Source organism: Corvus brachyrhynchos, unplaced genomic scaffold (genome assembly GCF_000691975.1).
Source record: "Corvus brachyrhynchos isolate BGI_N302 unplaced genomic scaffold, ASM69197v1 scaffold671, whole genome shotgun sequence".
In the NCBI taxonomy this organism is placed as follows: Eukaryota; Metazoa; Chordata; class Aves; order Passeriformes; family Corvidae; genus Corvus; species Corvus brachyrhynchos.
The window spans coordinates 9,571-23,531 of record NW_008236441.1 but is presented as its reverse complement, the minus strand read 5'-3'; the positions used below and the strand labels follow the sequence as shown (position 1 = coordinate 23,531).

At 50.0% G+C, this 13,961-nt stretch overlaps 1 long non-coding RNA gene across 1 annotated transcript; it reads right to left on the bottom strand.

Annotated features, from left to right (window-relative positions):
* Window positions 1-4,326: 4,326 nt before the first annotated feature.
* LOC108449838 lies at window positions 4,327-5,707 on the bottom strand. The gene is made up of 2 exons (XR_001866130.1): window positions 5,348-5,707; window positions 4,327-4,541 (listed from the first exon to the last, which is right to left on the bottom strand). It is a non-coding gene; the product is annotated as an uncharacterized LOC108449838 (long non-coding RNA).
* Between the last annotated feature and the right edge of the window lie 8,254 nt (window positions 5,708-13,961).

Genomic DNA, 13,961 nt, shown 5'->3' with positions numbered 1-13,961 from the left:
GGGGGTGTGTTGTGGGACAGTATGAGCGCATCTTTTTTTTTTTTTTTTTTTTTTTTTTTTTGTCAAACAGAGTAGATCCGAACCAGATGTGTAACCTTTATCTCCATTGCTGCGGAGAGAGACGGGGGAGCAGACAGGGGAGAGGGAAAGACGTTTGAGTTTCCATGAGCGGCCGCTCCGCTGCCTCCCTCCAAAGCCAGCCCATGAAGAAAAATGAGCCCCGGCAGCCAGGAAACTTCGCTGTGCTGAACTCTGTGTTTTGTTTCTCCCTCCGTTGCCACGGCGACCACGCCGAAGCAAAAGCGCGGCCGGCTGCGATGACCTCACCGCGCTGCTCCATAAAACCTGATATTACAAAGATACAACCCGGGCAGGGGGTTGAGGATGAGCCTTTTGCTGTGCTCCCCGGGGCTGGGAGGGCAGCAGGTTCAGACACCCATCTTTTGGGATGCAGCAAGATGCAAGGGGGAGGGATGTGGGAGAGTGATGGGTGCTGCCTGGTGATCCCAGAGCCACCTGTGAGGAAAAGCTTTTGGGAAGGCTGTGCTGAGGGAAACCCATGAAATGGGGAGTGCTGTGTCCAGCTCTGGGATCCCCAGGACAGGAAGGACATGGAGCTGTTGGAGCCAGTCCAGAGGAGGCCACAGAGATGATCAGAGGGATGGAGCAGCTCTGCTCTGAGGAAAGGCTGGGAGAATTGGGATTGCTCAGCCTGAAGAAGGCTTTGGAGTGACCTAATTGTGGCCTTCCAGTGCCTGAAGGGAGCCTACAAGAAATAAGGAGAGACTCTTTACAAGGGTAAACAGTGGAGTGACAGGACAAGGGGGAATGGCTTCAAATTGACATGAATGAATTCAAACTGAAAGAGATTAGATTTAGATTAGATATTAGGAAGAAATTCTTCCCTGTGAGGGGGGGCAGGCCCTGGCACAGGGTGCCCAGAGAAGCTGGGGCTGCCCCTGGATCCCTGGAAGTGTCCAAGGCCAGGTTGGACGGGGCTTGGAGCAACCTGGAATAGCGGAAGGTATCCCTGCCCATGGCAGGGGGTGGAATGGGATGATCTTTAGGGTCCCTTCCAACCCAAACAATTCTGGGATTCTATAATTCTGTGATTTCCAAACTCGTAGCTCCATGCCTTGCAGCCAGGGAAGCACTCTAGGAATAACATCCAGCCTCACTCACCAAAAATTAGCTTCCAAACCTGGGATGAAAGCACCTCAATGTGTTGCTGGGGATCTCTGAGATGGGAGTGTCGTAGTGGGCGAAGGCCAAATAAGCTACTGCTCTTGAGAAAAGGCAGAAATTATTTGAGTGTGTGTGAGTTAATATATATATTTTATATTTATAGCTTACAAATGGGCTCTGCAAGAGCGTGCTCAATGAACTGAAGTGGAATTGAAAGGCCTGAAAAAAAGAAAAAAAAGGGTTGCTAGGGACAGAATCAGTAGTTTGTTATTTCTAAAATACTCCTCTGGCTTTCCAGCAGTGATTAATTCGGCAGACGGGGAGGTTGAGTTGGAGGTTAATGAAAAAAAATGAGCATTGCATTCGATTGACTGGAATATTGCAGAGGCCATAACACGGCCTCTGGAAATAAAGTGGAGCACTGTGGCTGCTCCTCTCTAGTGTTTGGAATCCAGGCTCCCCTGCAGCTTCCCTGCGCCAGCCCTCAGGACCTCCTTCCATTTACTGATGGGAAGTCTGGGGCGGCAGGATTACCACTCACTGTCCAGCAGCTGAAAGTTTAAACCAGTGCCATTTGGAAAGGCAAATTCAATACCCTCACTCACTGCTCACACCTTTATCCCTGGGATTCTGGTGATTTTGGGGGCAGGAATGGTTTTCCAAGTAAAAAGTTTTAAAAGAGGAGTTTTGCAGCAGGAGGGTTACATACAGCGAGCCCGGCCTTCCCCACAGCTCCACAGATCTCATGGCATCACATTTTGCCCCAGTTCATGTGGTTTTTTTAAAGCTGCTAGAAATGAGAAATTATTTTGGAAAAGCCAAAATCCTGCCCTGGGTGCTGGGGTCCCTGCACGGCATGCTGGGTGAAACATCCAGATCCCTGGATTCCCAGTGTTTGGAGTTAAGCAGGGGTGGATTTTGGATTAAACACCTGACAGTTTGACACACAGCAAAAAGTTGGAGATCCAGCAGCCTTTACCAAAACAACCACTCAAAATCCCCACCTGCAATGTAATTCTCCTTCTTTTCTCTGTGCTTTCTCATCTTCCATCCCTTTTCCCTGGGTTTAAAAAGCAGCTCAGCTCTGCAATGGATGCAGGTGGTTGCAGACCGTCAGGGGCATGACATTTAATGCTATTTCTCCCCCAGGATGGAAGCAGCCATGGGAGGAAGGCAGAAGGGCACCTCCAGAGCAACCTGGAAGCTGCACCCCCTCTTCCTACCTTCAAAGCCTGCAGGTTGTAGGTGTCAATCTGGGATTAAAAGCAGCAAGATGGGCAATGGGAAACCTAAAATGGAAATGTTACCTTGAAAAACCACAGTGGACAAACCCACCAGGTGTCTGAGAACAGCCACAGCTCATCACACAGGGGCATGACACAGACTAAGCAAGGAGAATTAGAATTCTCTGCCCATTTGAGAACTATTTCTTGAAGTTGGCCAAGTCAGAGCATCCTCCCAATGCACCCCAAAGAGCCCCTTTTTGCCCCCCCTTCCCAGCAGGACAGGGCAGGTGAGCTGGGTTTAACACCCAAGTGCAAAAGCCTTGTTAAGTGCTAGAAAAATACCAGCAGTTTGGAAGTGCTTCATGAGATCTGGAGCGTTTGGGAGTAAAGCCAGCTCCATCCTGGAAGGGGGAGGCAAGAAAGGAAGCCAGGTGTGATGGCTGTGCAGGGCATGGGCCTGCAGGGATGGGGCTAATCCCAGATTAAACAGCCTGATGAGGAGATTGAGGTCAGACCTCACCGGGGGCTGCAGCTCCTCCTGAGGGGCAGCTCCGATCTCTGTTCCCTGTAGCAGGGACAGGACCCAGGGAACAGCTGGAGCTGTGTCAGGGGAGGGTCAGGCTGGAGATCAGGCTCTTCCCCAGAGGGTGCTGGGCACTGCCCAGGCTCCCCAGGGAATGGGCACGGCCCCGAGGCTGCCAGAGCTCCAGGAGCGTTTGGACAGCGCTGCCAGGGATGCCCAGACTGGGACTGGTGGGGTGTCTGTGCAGGGCCAGGGGCTGGACTCCATGATCCCTGTGGGTCCTTTCAACTCTGGATATTCCATGATTTGATGATTCTGACTTGAGGGTTACCTCCCAATTTTAGCATTTTCCCCCCCAGTCTGACCCAAGCCCCATCTGCCCCATTTTCCTGCCCCAGCTGCCTTGCGGTGTGGGCATAGGGAAAGGGATGGTGACCCTTTCAGCCAGGGCTTGCAGCTCCCCATCTCCTTGGGAACCAGCAACCACCACCTGCACACCTGCACTTAACACCCCAGAAGGCCTTTTTCCACTTTTCCATAGCTTTTTTAACCCCATTCGACCCCTGTCCATTCAAAGCCCCAGTTCTGCCCCAGGCATTTGAGCATCGCTGAATTGGGAAGACTGAAAACTGCTCGTCCTTTCCACCCCTCCTCTCCTGCCGCTGCAAGAGGCAGCAGCTGGAACTCTGCCTCCCTTTTTTAATCTTATTTTTGGGAATAAAAAGGCAGTTTTGCTTGCAGTCTGGAGCCAAGCTCCTTGCAAAAGAGCAGGCTGTACTCTGGTCAGCCCCGTGCATTGTCCCTACAGCTGTGTCCCATCCCGGGAACATCTGATGCTGGTGGTCACGTAAGGATGGGGAGGGGAACATCCCACTTGCACATTTTCATTGACAGCCTGTGGCAGGGAATGCTTTTCCAAGGGAGCTGTGCTGATCCCTGGGTGCCCATGAGGCAGCGTGGGCTCAAACCTTTTCCCAGATGGGTTTCCCTATGCAGGGGCAGCTCATCCTGACTCACAGGATCACAGCAGGGTTTGGGGTGGAAGGGACCTTAAGGATCATCTAATTCCATTCTAACTTCCCTTGCTACATGCCCCACAACTGTGCATCCCACCAAACTCCTCAGGGCATGCCAGAGGAGGATGTGATGAATTTCCCAGCCTCAGCAGCAGCTTGGGAGGAGCCCACTGCCAAAATCCACCACCTCCCCAGGAGTTTTCATCATGCCTTCACTCCCTTGGCATTTCCAGCAGGCAGGGAGAGCTCCAAGCCACATTTCCAAGCTCTCAACCTGCCAGAGGCACAGAGTAGCTACAAAAAGTTGGCACAGCTGTGAATGTTTGAGCCTTCCCTCAGTTCCGGGGTACCACAGGCTGAAAAACCCCTTGGCAGGTGCAGAGTACGGAGGGTGAGCAGAAAGGATTTATTTCTGTGGAAAATGCACTTCCTAAATGGCTGCCTCCTCCTTCCCTTCATGTCCATCCACACCAGAAATCTCAGGAATTTCCACAGCAGCGCTCTCAGGAAATCTCTGCATTTCTCCCAGACGTTGTCAACGATGGGACATCGATTGCACAAGAAAGGTCTGAGAGCTGGGGAAGGTTGAGTCTAGAAAAAAAGAAGCAAAAATCCTGAACAACAACTCTGCTTGGAAAAAGCAGTCAGAAGTTTGAAGCACATCCAGACCACCGCTCTGGAAATGAGGCTGAAAAGTCTTGTGATATCAGGCTCTCTCAGGGGGTCGCTGCTATTTCCCAGCTGTAAAGCCCTGGGAATGTTGCTAGCAGCCCATGCTGGACTTTGGAAGAGCTGGAAAGACAGGCTGCAAATCATAGAATCAGTAAGGTTAGAAAAAGTCATGAAGGTTGGAAAAGAACTCCAAGATCATCAAGTCCAACCTTGATCCCCACCTTGCCACCAGCCCAGAGCACTGAGTGCCACGTCCAGGCATTCCTTGGACACCTCCAGGGATGGAGACTCCACCACCTCCCTGGGCAGCCCCTTCCAATGCCTGACCACCCTTTCCATGGAGAAATTCCTCCTGATGTCCAACCTGACCCTCCCTGGCACAGCTTGAGGCCATTTCCTCTTGTCCTGTCCCTCGTTCCCTGAGAGAAGAGGCCAACCCTCACCTGGCTCCACCCTCCTGCCGGGGATTTGCAGGCTGGCAATGAGCTTCCCATTGAGTGGCACGCTCAGAACTGGGAAGCACAAACCACAAATATTTTGCACAGGTCATGGATTTGCCCTGAAGGTTCCAACAGGCGCCTTCACTGCAGTTTCACCCCCTCTGGCCTCAGCAGAGAGCCCCAGTGGGAACTTCTGCTCCCAGACACAACTGGCACCTCTGAATTTCAAGCAGGGCATGTTTGAGGAGATAAATATTTGCATTTTTGAAACAGGCACACACTTACTCCAAGGAGCATCGCTGGAAGTTTCTGGATATGCTGGAAAGCCACTTGTAAATGGATTGGGATGGTTATCCCAAACGAGACACCACAATCCCTTTGCTTTTCCCTTGCTCTCCTCCATCCAGGAGCTGGGACTGACCCCAAGCTCAGACTGCAGCCGGCTTTTGCCATCCCTTGCCAGAGCCACCAGCACAAACAGCACTTGGATGCCGGGATCAGCCCCCACAGATCCCAAATGTGGCCAGCTCTGGGCTGAGCAGCGTCTCCCTGCCTCCCACGCAGATCCGGGATCCAGCCGGGAGCTGCATGAGCTCATGGCTGGGGTGTCGCCAGCCCGGCCCGGGAGGGAAGGGACAGAGAGGGAAAGCAGCATGAGAAAGTGGAAGATTGGAGAGGAAAAAAAAGGAAGGAAAAAAAGAGAGAGAAAAGGAAAAAAAGGAAATGTATATGTATTTAAATAAGGCATATAAAGGGAAAGGGGAAAAGGAAAGAGGAAACATAAAAAAAGGGGAAAGGGGAAATGTATATGGATATAAAAATAAATAAAAGGGAAAAGAGAAAGGAAAAAAGGAAATGCAAGAGAAAAGGGAAAGGGAAAGGGAGAAGGAAAAAGAGAAAGAAAAGGGAAAGGGAGAAGGGGAAAGGGAAAAAGGGAAAAGGAAAAATGAAAAAGAAAAAGGAAAAAAAAGAAAAAAGAGAGGAAAAAAAGAAGAAGACAACAGGAAAAAGGAGGAAGATAAAATAGGAAAAAAATTTTAAAGAAAAAGAAAAAAAGAAAGAAATACTTTGAGGCCAAGTCCACACAGATCAACAGCAACTCCCAGAGGGGACAAGGAGAGGGATGGGGACCAGGGCAAAAGGAGCCTGTTCTCTGCTGAAAACAGTTCCCTTGCCAACCCCACAAATTGGGGGAAAAATCATTTTAACTCCATGCCTTTTGAGCCCCTATGAAATGCTTTGAGCCCTGTGTGTATGGAACACATGGATGAGCAGGGAAATCTCCGGAGCCAAGGGGCAGGAAGGGGACTTTCTGGATTTCAGGGATCTCTCTGCTCACCGGTGGGGGGGGCAACAAGAGCAGCACCAGCTCAGGCAATGAGGGATGCAAGGAAATCACCCATCAGTGGAGAGCCAAGTGTTTTTAGAGACCCTTCGTGGCTGGGCTTCCCTCTGGGCTGGTTAAGACAAGGGGATGATTTGTGGCCATGAATCCCTGCGTGAGATTTGGAAGAGGTCCCTTGTTGACGTTACGGCTGCTGTCCCTGCTCTGGGGGGAAAAAAGAGACTTTTGTCAACAGCCCCAACAAGTTTAATCCCCCTGAGATCACCATTGTCTGCTCTGGTTCCTGCACAGTAGGGATGGCATCATGGAGCAGGATTCCAGGGGAACGCCTAGGGGACAGCTCATCCCCTACCTCTCCACATCACAGCCAGGCCATCCAGGGAAAAACACCATTACATTTTCCACAAAAATTCTACAAATTCGGCAGAAATGTGCTTCAGATGAGCTCAATTCCCAAAACCCCACCGACCCTACCTTGGTACTCCAGTACTCCTCACCCCACCTCAGGATAAACCTCAACCATCCTCTGGGAATTGTGAAAGCACCTGCAAGACAGGATTTTATCCGTACTCTCCCTGTGGGAGCCAACTCAGAGGACACCCATGGAGGGGGGTTGTACACCCAGAGCCAGCAAACAAAACTGGTGATGCCAACTCAGGGGGACTGAGAAAAACCCAACCCTTGGGTAGCTACAGCCCAGCCATGCTGTGATTTTTCTGGAATGATTTTATGAGCGAGGCAAGGTGGATAAGGAGACCTTCCTCCCAAGACCCAGCCCCGCTAATATCTTGAAAAATGTGAGAGGAGTGAGGCTCAAGCACGTGTGGAGCTCGTTCCCATTGGAGTGGGAATCAGAGATGTGCTGTGGGGAGCTTGGGATGGAGCAGGGGGCCACTTCTCCATGCATCCCCCACAGGGATGTGATCGACCCTAAAGTGGGAGGCTGGCATTGGGATGGGGCTTTTCCATCCTTCTTCCCTTGACTTTGCAGCTTTCTCCCCACACTTTTTAAACTCAGTGTTCCCACACCATCCCAGTCCTTACCCAAGCTGCTGAACGAGCTTTGATTCCCTTGCAACCCTACCAACGTGGCTAATCCTCAGGAAACAAGCCAGTAACTCCTCCAGCACTCCGAGCCCTTGGCTCTGCTGTTTTCCAGAAACTCAGGGGTTGGTACCAGCTGATCCAAGGCAGAAATTTGAGTAATTTCCTCCAATTAGTGTCTTTTTCCTTTACTTCACTGCCACAATTTTCTGCAGAGAGCTTTTCTGCAGCATATGGTGTCTTGTGTTTTACAGGGACGGCCAAACACCTTCCTGAAACAGCCCAAGCTGGGCTTAAAGAAACTCAGCACTTTCTAGTAATACTTAATCTAATAATACCTTAATATGGGAAAAACTTCAGGCTTTAATTTAACTTTGCACCCTCTGATTCCCTGCGGCCTTTACCGTAGGAGAAAACTGCTTGTCCGGAATTCCTCCTCCGTCTCCCAGTGGCACGGGGCTGGCTCAAAGCATGTCCTCAAATGCTTTGCTCTTTGGCTGCTTTCCCTGTCATTTTTTCAGATGAAACACTATTTTGCAGCAAATCAAAGCCAGGCATGAGAGCCCGACTTTCCTGGCAGCCGCTTGGGGTGTGAAGCTGGCAGGTAACTGCACTCTGCTGGGCTGTGCTGGATGAAACACCCCTGTCCCACTTCTGATCCCACCCAGAGCTGAAAGCCAGGATCAGCCCTCCCCTAGCAGACAGGAAAAAGCAAGTTTTTCCATGAAACAGCTTAAAAGCAAGCAAATCAGTGAAAGTCTGACTGCCACGCTTCTCACGGGGGCAGGAAAATTCCCAAACCATGAGGAGAGGGAGGAGATGCCGAGCTGGCAGCAAGGTTTCCCGCTCCCTTCGCCATCATGGCCACAGATAAGAATCGGGTAATCCCCAGGGATGTGTTACCAAGGCCGGACTGATGAGTGAAGGAGCCAAACATGACTCACTCGGGGATGGCACGTCTTGGAAACTGTCACTGTAGGTGTAAATGTCACCCTGATACAGACCTCTCTCCCCACCCTTGCAAAAGATCCTGTTTCACACCACTGCAAAACTGAGTTTGCGTTCTCTGGTGGCTGGAACAGACTGACTCAGCTCAGCTTTAATGTTGCCAGGTGTGTAACAGCACAACAGTCCTGCAAAGGTCTTTAAAATTCATTAATTTAACATTCATTAATTTAAGATTCATTAAAATCCTGCTCCTGTCCAGAGCCATGTGGGTGCTGCTCAGTTCCATGCTCTGTGGGCTGACAACTAAAGCAGGGCTGACAAAATCCTGTGTGAGAGCCAAAGTCTCTCTCCTGACTCCTTATCATCCCGCTTTCCCATATATCCAGCAGCTGCCTCTTCACTTTCACTATCATCCAACAGCTGCAAGGATAAGAAGAAATGGATTTCCATGGGAGCCTGATCCTATTCTGGCAACCATCAGGGTAAAACAGAAAGCCCCCAGGGAGGGGTGATGGTCAAGGAGGTCGTTGGCTGGAGCAGACTGCGTGCGCTGCCAGAGCAGGGGGTGGACACGAGCACGATGTCCCCAGGCCACTAGAGGGGACAGTGATGTCACACAGGGCAGCCACCCCCCGTAAAAGAGGAGCCCTTGAACATGGCACAAAGGGATCTGTGTGTTTTTGTAGCTGGTCCCCATCCTGGTACCAGCCTGGAGTGAAGTTTGCAAAGGAAAAGATTTAATTGTTTAATTCAGGTCTTTAATGTTCTGGAAATGAATGTGGGCTGCTGAATGGAATGGAATTAAAACATGGATGCAAATGAGAGGGACAAAGTTAGGTGAGCCTTCTGATTTCTGTGCTGGCTGAATGCTTCTCCCTAGGGATGCCTTTCACTGGCTTTTACCAGTTTATCTCCAGTGAAGATAATGATGACAGTGCTCAATGTCAAGGCTTTTGTGTTTCCCTTTGCCTTCCTCCTGCCACAGGACATCACAACCCTTGCTCATGCTGGTGGTGGAGCATCAGTCTCTTGTGCTCAGAGAGAGGACAAAAAAAGAGGGAATCATAAAATACCCTGAGCTGGAAGGGACCCACCAGGATCACTGAGTCCAACCCCTGGCCCTGCACAGACAGCCCAGCAATCCCACCCTGTGCATCCCTGGGAGCGTTGTCCAAACACTCCTGGGGCTCTGCCAGCCTTGGGGAGCCTGTTCAGAGGTGTAAAAATCCCTGCCTTGTCTTTGCAGCCCTCCACCATCCCAGTGCAGTCCTTGTTTTAGAGCATCACTCCCTTCTGTACAAGATGCTCTTATAGCACTTCACTGCTCAACTGCTTTTCTCACTTATTTTTCTGCTGAGATTATGTTATTAGGTGGTTTATTTGCCTGGCACAAAATACTCACACAAAGAAAAAACCAACGCAAGCCAAAACTAGTTTTTCTATTTCTATATTTACTTTTTGGCCACATGCTTCCAAAATAACAGTTTTGGACACCTTTGGTGGGGTCTGTTTGCTGTTACAGGTTTGTGCAGCCCCGAGTGCACACAGGGACACCCTGCCCAGCGGCTGGCAGGGCCACAGGGCCAACAAATCTCTGCCAGCAAGGAGGAACAGATGGCACAGCTTGATCGTGGTGAGGGACACAACTCCCTCAAATGAAGGGCAGCTGGGTGGATTCCAAAAGGGAAACCCAAGGGGTAGGAGATGGGTGGTGAGAGGCACGGATGGTGCTGCTGATGGCGCAGTGACCATCTAAGCATGGCAAGAAACCTTCCCCCAGTTCAGCCTCCTCGTCTAAGGGATTGGCAGCAGGCAGAAAGCTGTCCAGGGAGTGGGGTGACACAGATTTTCTGGGTCCCTATTTGGGACCACACTACTAACCTAAGAAGAGGTGGTGCTTGGTGTCTTTCTGGCTTGTTTTGCCTTTTCTTTCAGCAAATCCCAGAGCTTTCTGCAGTGTTTGCTGTGGCCTGAGCTGAGTGCAGCTGGAGCCAAGCCACTGGAAGAAGCAGAGATGGGACTTAGTTTAACATGGAAGTGCCAGGGTGGTGTTTTTAGAAGCCTTCCACTGGTTTTTAGGGAAACAGGGACAAGAGGCAGGTCCTGGGCCAGTGTCAAGGGATACTGGCACATTCCTCCAGCTACTTCAAGAGGTCTCTGGAAGAGCTCAGGGGAGCTCAGCCCCAGGAAGGCCAGCATGTGGTACTTACAAGCAAGGTCAGGTTTGTCTCAGTGCCTTGGCATTCCCCAGCATCACCAGGGAGAAGGGACAGAGGGATATTTCTAATAAGCACTGACTGCAGGTTTTTGGAGCAGGGACTCTAGAGTCACTAAACAATGCAGAGGTGAGGTACCTACTTCGTTATGTCCATGATTTCACTATCAATATCAGCCTTTTCTTAATTTTTTCCTAATTTTCTTAACTTTCAGGTTGCTGCTGAAGTCTCCCACGCCTGCACTGTGCCAGACACCTAGCTGGGAGATCTTGGACCAGCAGTTTCCACTGGATCCAGCTTTTCTCCCTTTGCATTTACCCTTTTTCTTGCTGCAACCTCTGACCAGTACCGGGAAGGGCTGGATGGTTTTTGTCTCCCGAATTTTGCCTGAGGCTGCTCGTTTTCCTCCGATGTGCAAAAACCCCCTCCTGTTTCATATGAGAGGCCTCCGCATTTCCTTCAGCCCCTGAACCTCTCACATGATTGCACTGGCACAGAAACCAGAAGAGTTTAGTCACGGCCTCTGTCCACCCTGTGCCAAGGAGGACAGAAATGAAAACAACCCCATTCAAAGCCAGTAGAGGGACTGAATCCCAGCCCAGGGCTAACGAGCTAGGGGCATATTTAGCCCAGGAATCCCATTAGCCACACAGCCACCCTCTCAGTTAAATAAAAGGAATCTCCAGTTCCAAAATCCTGAAGTTTCAGGCCAGTGATCAAATCAGAAAACTGCACAAGTTGAGGACTTTCAAAAGAAGTTTGTGTTATTGAGTATTTCCCAGTTTTTCCAATTTCCTTGAGCTCTGCCTCAAGGAAATGGCAATGATCCTCCCTCCCTGCAGCAGCTGATGCTGCAGATCTTGTCTCCCTCTGGTCTCCTGCTCCAGTCTTGCCACTGCCCCTGGGAAGCTGTGCTTCCACCTCTGCCTCAGCTCTTAAAAAATAAAATGAGTCAAACCTCAGGGAAATCCTGATATTGCCTTAAAAATAGGGGTTTTTAAGAAAAATTGATATCATCTTTGTTCCATTTATTCCTGTGGGTGTTAGGGATTTCATGCTGAAACTCATCTATGAATCCTTCCCCAGGAGGACTGGAAACTCCCCACAGGCTGGGATTTCAGGGCAGATCTCAGAGCTGTGTGTGAAAAGTGGGCAGCTTCACAATCCCAGTGACGGCTGCGGCTTTCGCTCTTGTTTTTCTTATTTCTGAAAGAAGAAACACAGCTTGAGAAAAACCCACAAAATATTTCTGCCTTGTTTTTAAAGCAGAAATTCCTAGTTTGACACACCTGAACTAGTCTCTGCTGCAGGTAAGGCTCAGAGGGGGCTGGAATGAAGTCCTGCCATGGAGCAAAGGCAGGCAAAATTCAAGCTTCCCAACACCTTCCCCATCCCTCCAGCTCCGTGCCCAGGTCATTGTGCTGGAAGGCAAGGCTGCAAATGTCCACTGCATGGACAGCTGTGGACTGGATCTGATTTTCATCAATTCTGTTAAAAACCACTGCTTTTTGAATACCTTTGAAGGTCTTGAAAATCTCCAGTGAGCCACATGGAGGGTCAGACTGTAGGAGATGTAAGAAGTGAGTGAGAGCTGGGAGGACATGAAATGCCAAGCTGAGCTAGACTGCAGGGGCAAGCAGTGGAACTCCACATGATGCATCACAAAAGAGGAGCTTTGCTCCAACAAGAGGTTCACAGAGACCATCAAGGATCTTTCGGGAAGAAAATGAGTGAGAGATAAAATGCTGGAGTGATAAGAGGGCAAGTCATGATTGGAGAGAACAAATGAATGTGGAGAGAAGTTCACTGTGAAGTAAGAGCTTGCATTGGTCAAAATCATGGGGAGACTCACATGGAAGGAGAAGCAATCCAAATCCCTAACCCTTAAATGGATAAAAATGCTTGCATACATTGGAAGCAACATCAGGACAGATGCTGTCCACAAGCTCTGGCCAGGCAGAGACTGCACGATTGATGAGCTGTGGGCAAGACACTCTGCTCTTTCAAGGACATCTGGAAGGCACTGGTGTCCAGAGGTACTGCTAAACAAACATGCCATCTGGCTAAATGACTCCTCTGGAAAAACCTTCAGGATACAATCCTGCTGTGGCCATTTAAGGGGGGAAAATAAAAAAAAGAGGCAAAAATTGTGGTAGCAGAAGATGAGCAGCACCTCAGGTCTCAGGAAGGTCACGCTGCCCAAAGCCTTGGGGCAGGGCTAAGTGGTGAGCGTAGTTGAAACTAAAATCAAAATAAACCTGCAACCTTAGAATCCCAAGCAGATGGATGGAATGATGGATCATTCCCAGGGTGATGAGTCCCATGGTGTATTTGGGTTTCCTCCACTGGCACCTACCAGTCATTTTTCCCACACTGCACAGATGGACCTTGACTGCTCCCTCCTTTCGAAGAACAGCTTTTGCTGCTTAACTGTGCGAATAAACCCCAAATACAGGAGTTTACAAGTTCCCATTTTAACTTGTTGTGCTAGCAACATGCCTGAAACATTCAAGCCCCAGGGAATCTAACCAGCAGAGGTTGGATCCCAGAGAACAGCAGCTTCTTTTCAAGGAAGTTACATTATTTAGGTTTAAAGTCATATCAGAGGGATTTTATAGGGTGCAAAGTGCCCCAGTGCTTGTCAAAGAGGGCTGTTCTCCTTCCCTTGGGCATTGTGGGGGCAAGGGACACTCAGCAGTCACCACCATCCCTTGCTGTTCTTGCCCCTGGTCCTCAGCCAGGAAGAGCATATGGGGATATTCCCATTTTAGGAAGTGAGCTGTTAGCTCACTTCTTCTGGCCAACTCTAGTTTGTGCAATTTGACACTGATGAGGGACAGAGCCCTTGCACAACACTCTCCACTGTCTCCAGCACTTTCAATTCTCAGCAGATCTCCCTGTCCCTTTGTTCTCAGTGATGGTTGCTTAGGGCACTTAGAAAGGCAGGATCCAAGGACTGATTCTAGTGGAAAGTGTCCCTGTCCAGGCCTTGAAACAAGATGATTTTTAAGGTCCCTTCCAACCCAAACCATTCTGTGACTCTGTAATTTCAGAACCCTCCTCTGAAAAAATATTGTGGAGATGTAAAATACTGCCTAGAAGCATTTCCTGACTGGTAAAGGATGTGGCTTTGCTCTGGGCTGCATCACAAACCAACCCTGTGTGGCACAGAGCTGGCAGGGCCATCCTAACTGGATTCCTCCAACCTCCTAACACTGGATGAGTTGGGCTGTCCCAAGGCCACCCACCAGCACTTGTCTCCAAAGAGGCACCTCTGAAGAGTGGCAGCACAGGACCTGTGGAGTGATGGGACCATCAGAGAAGTGCTGCTCTTCTTCCCCTCAAC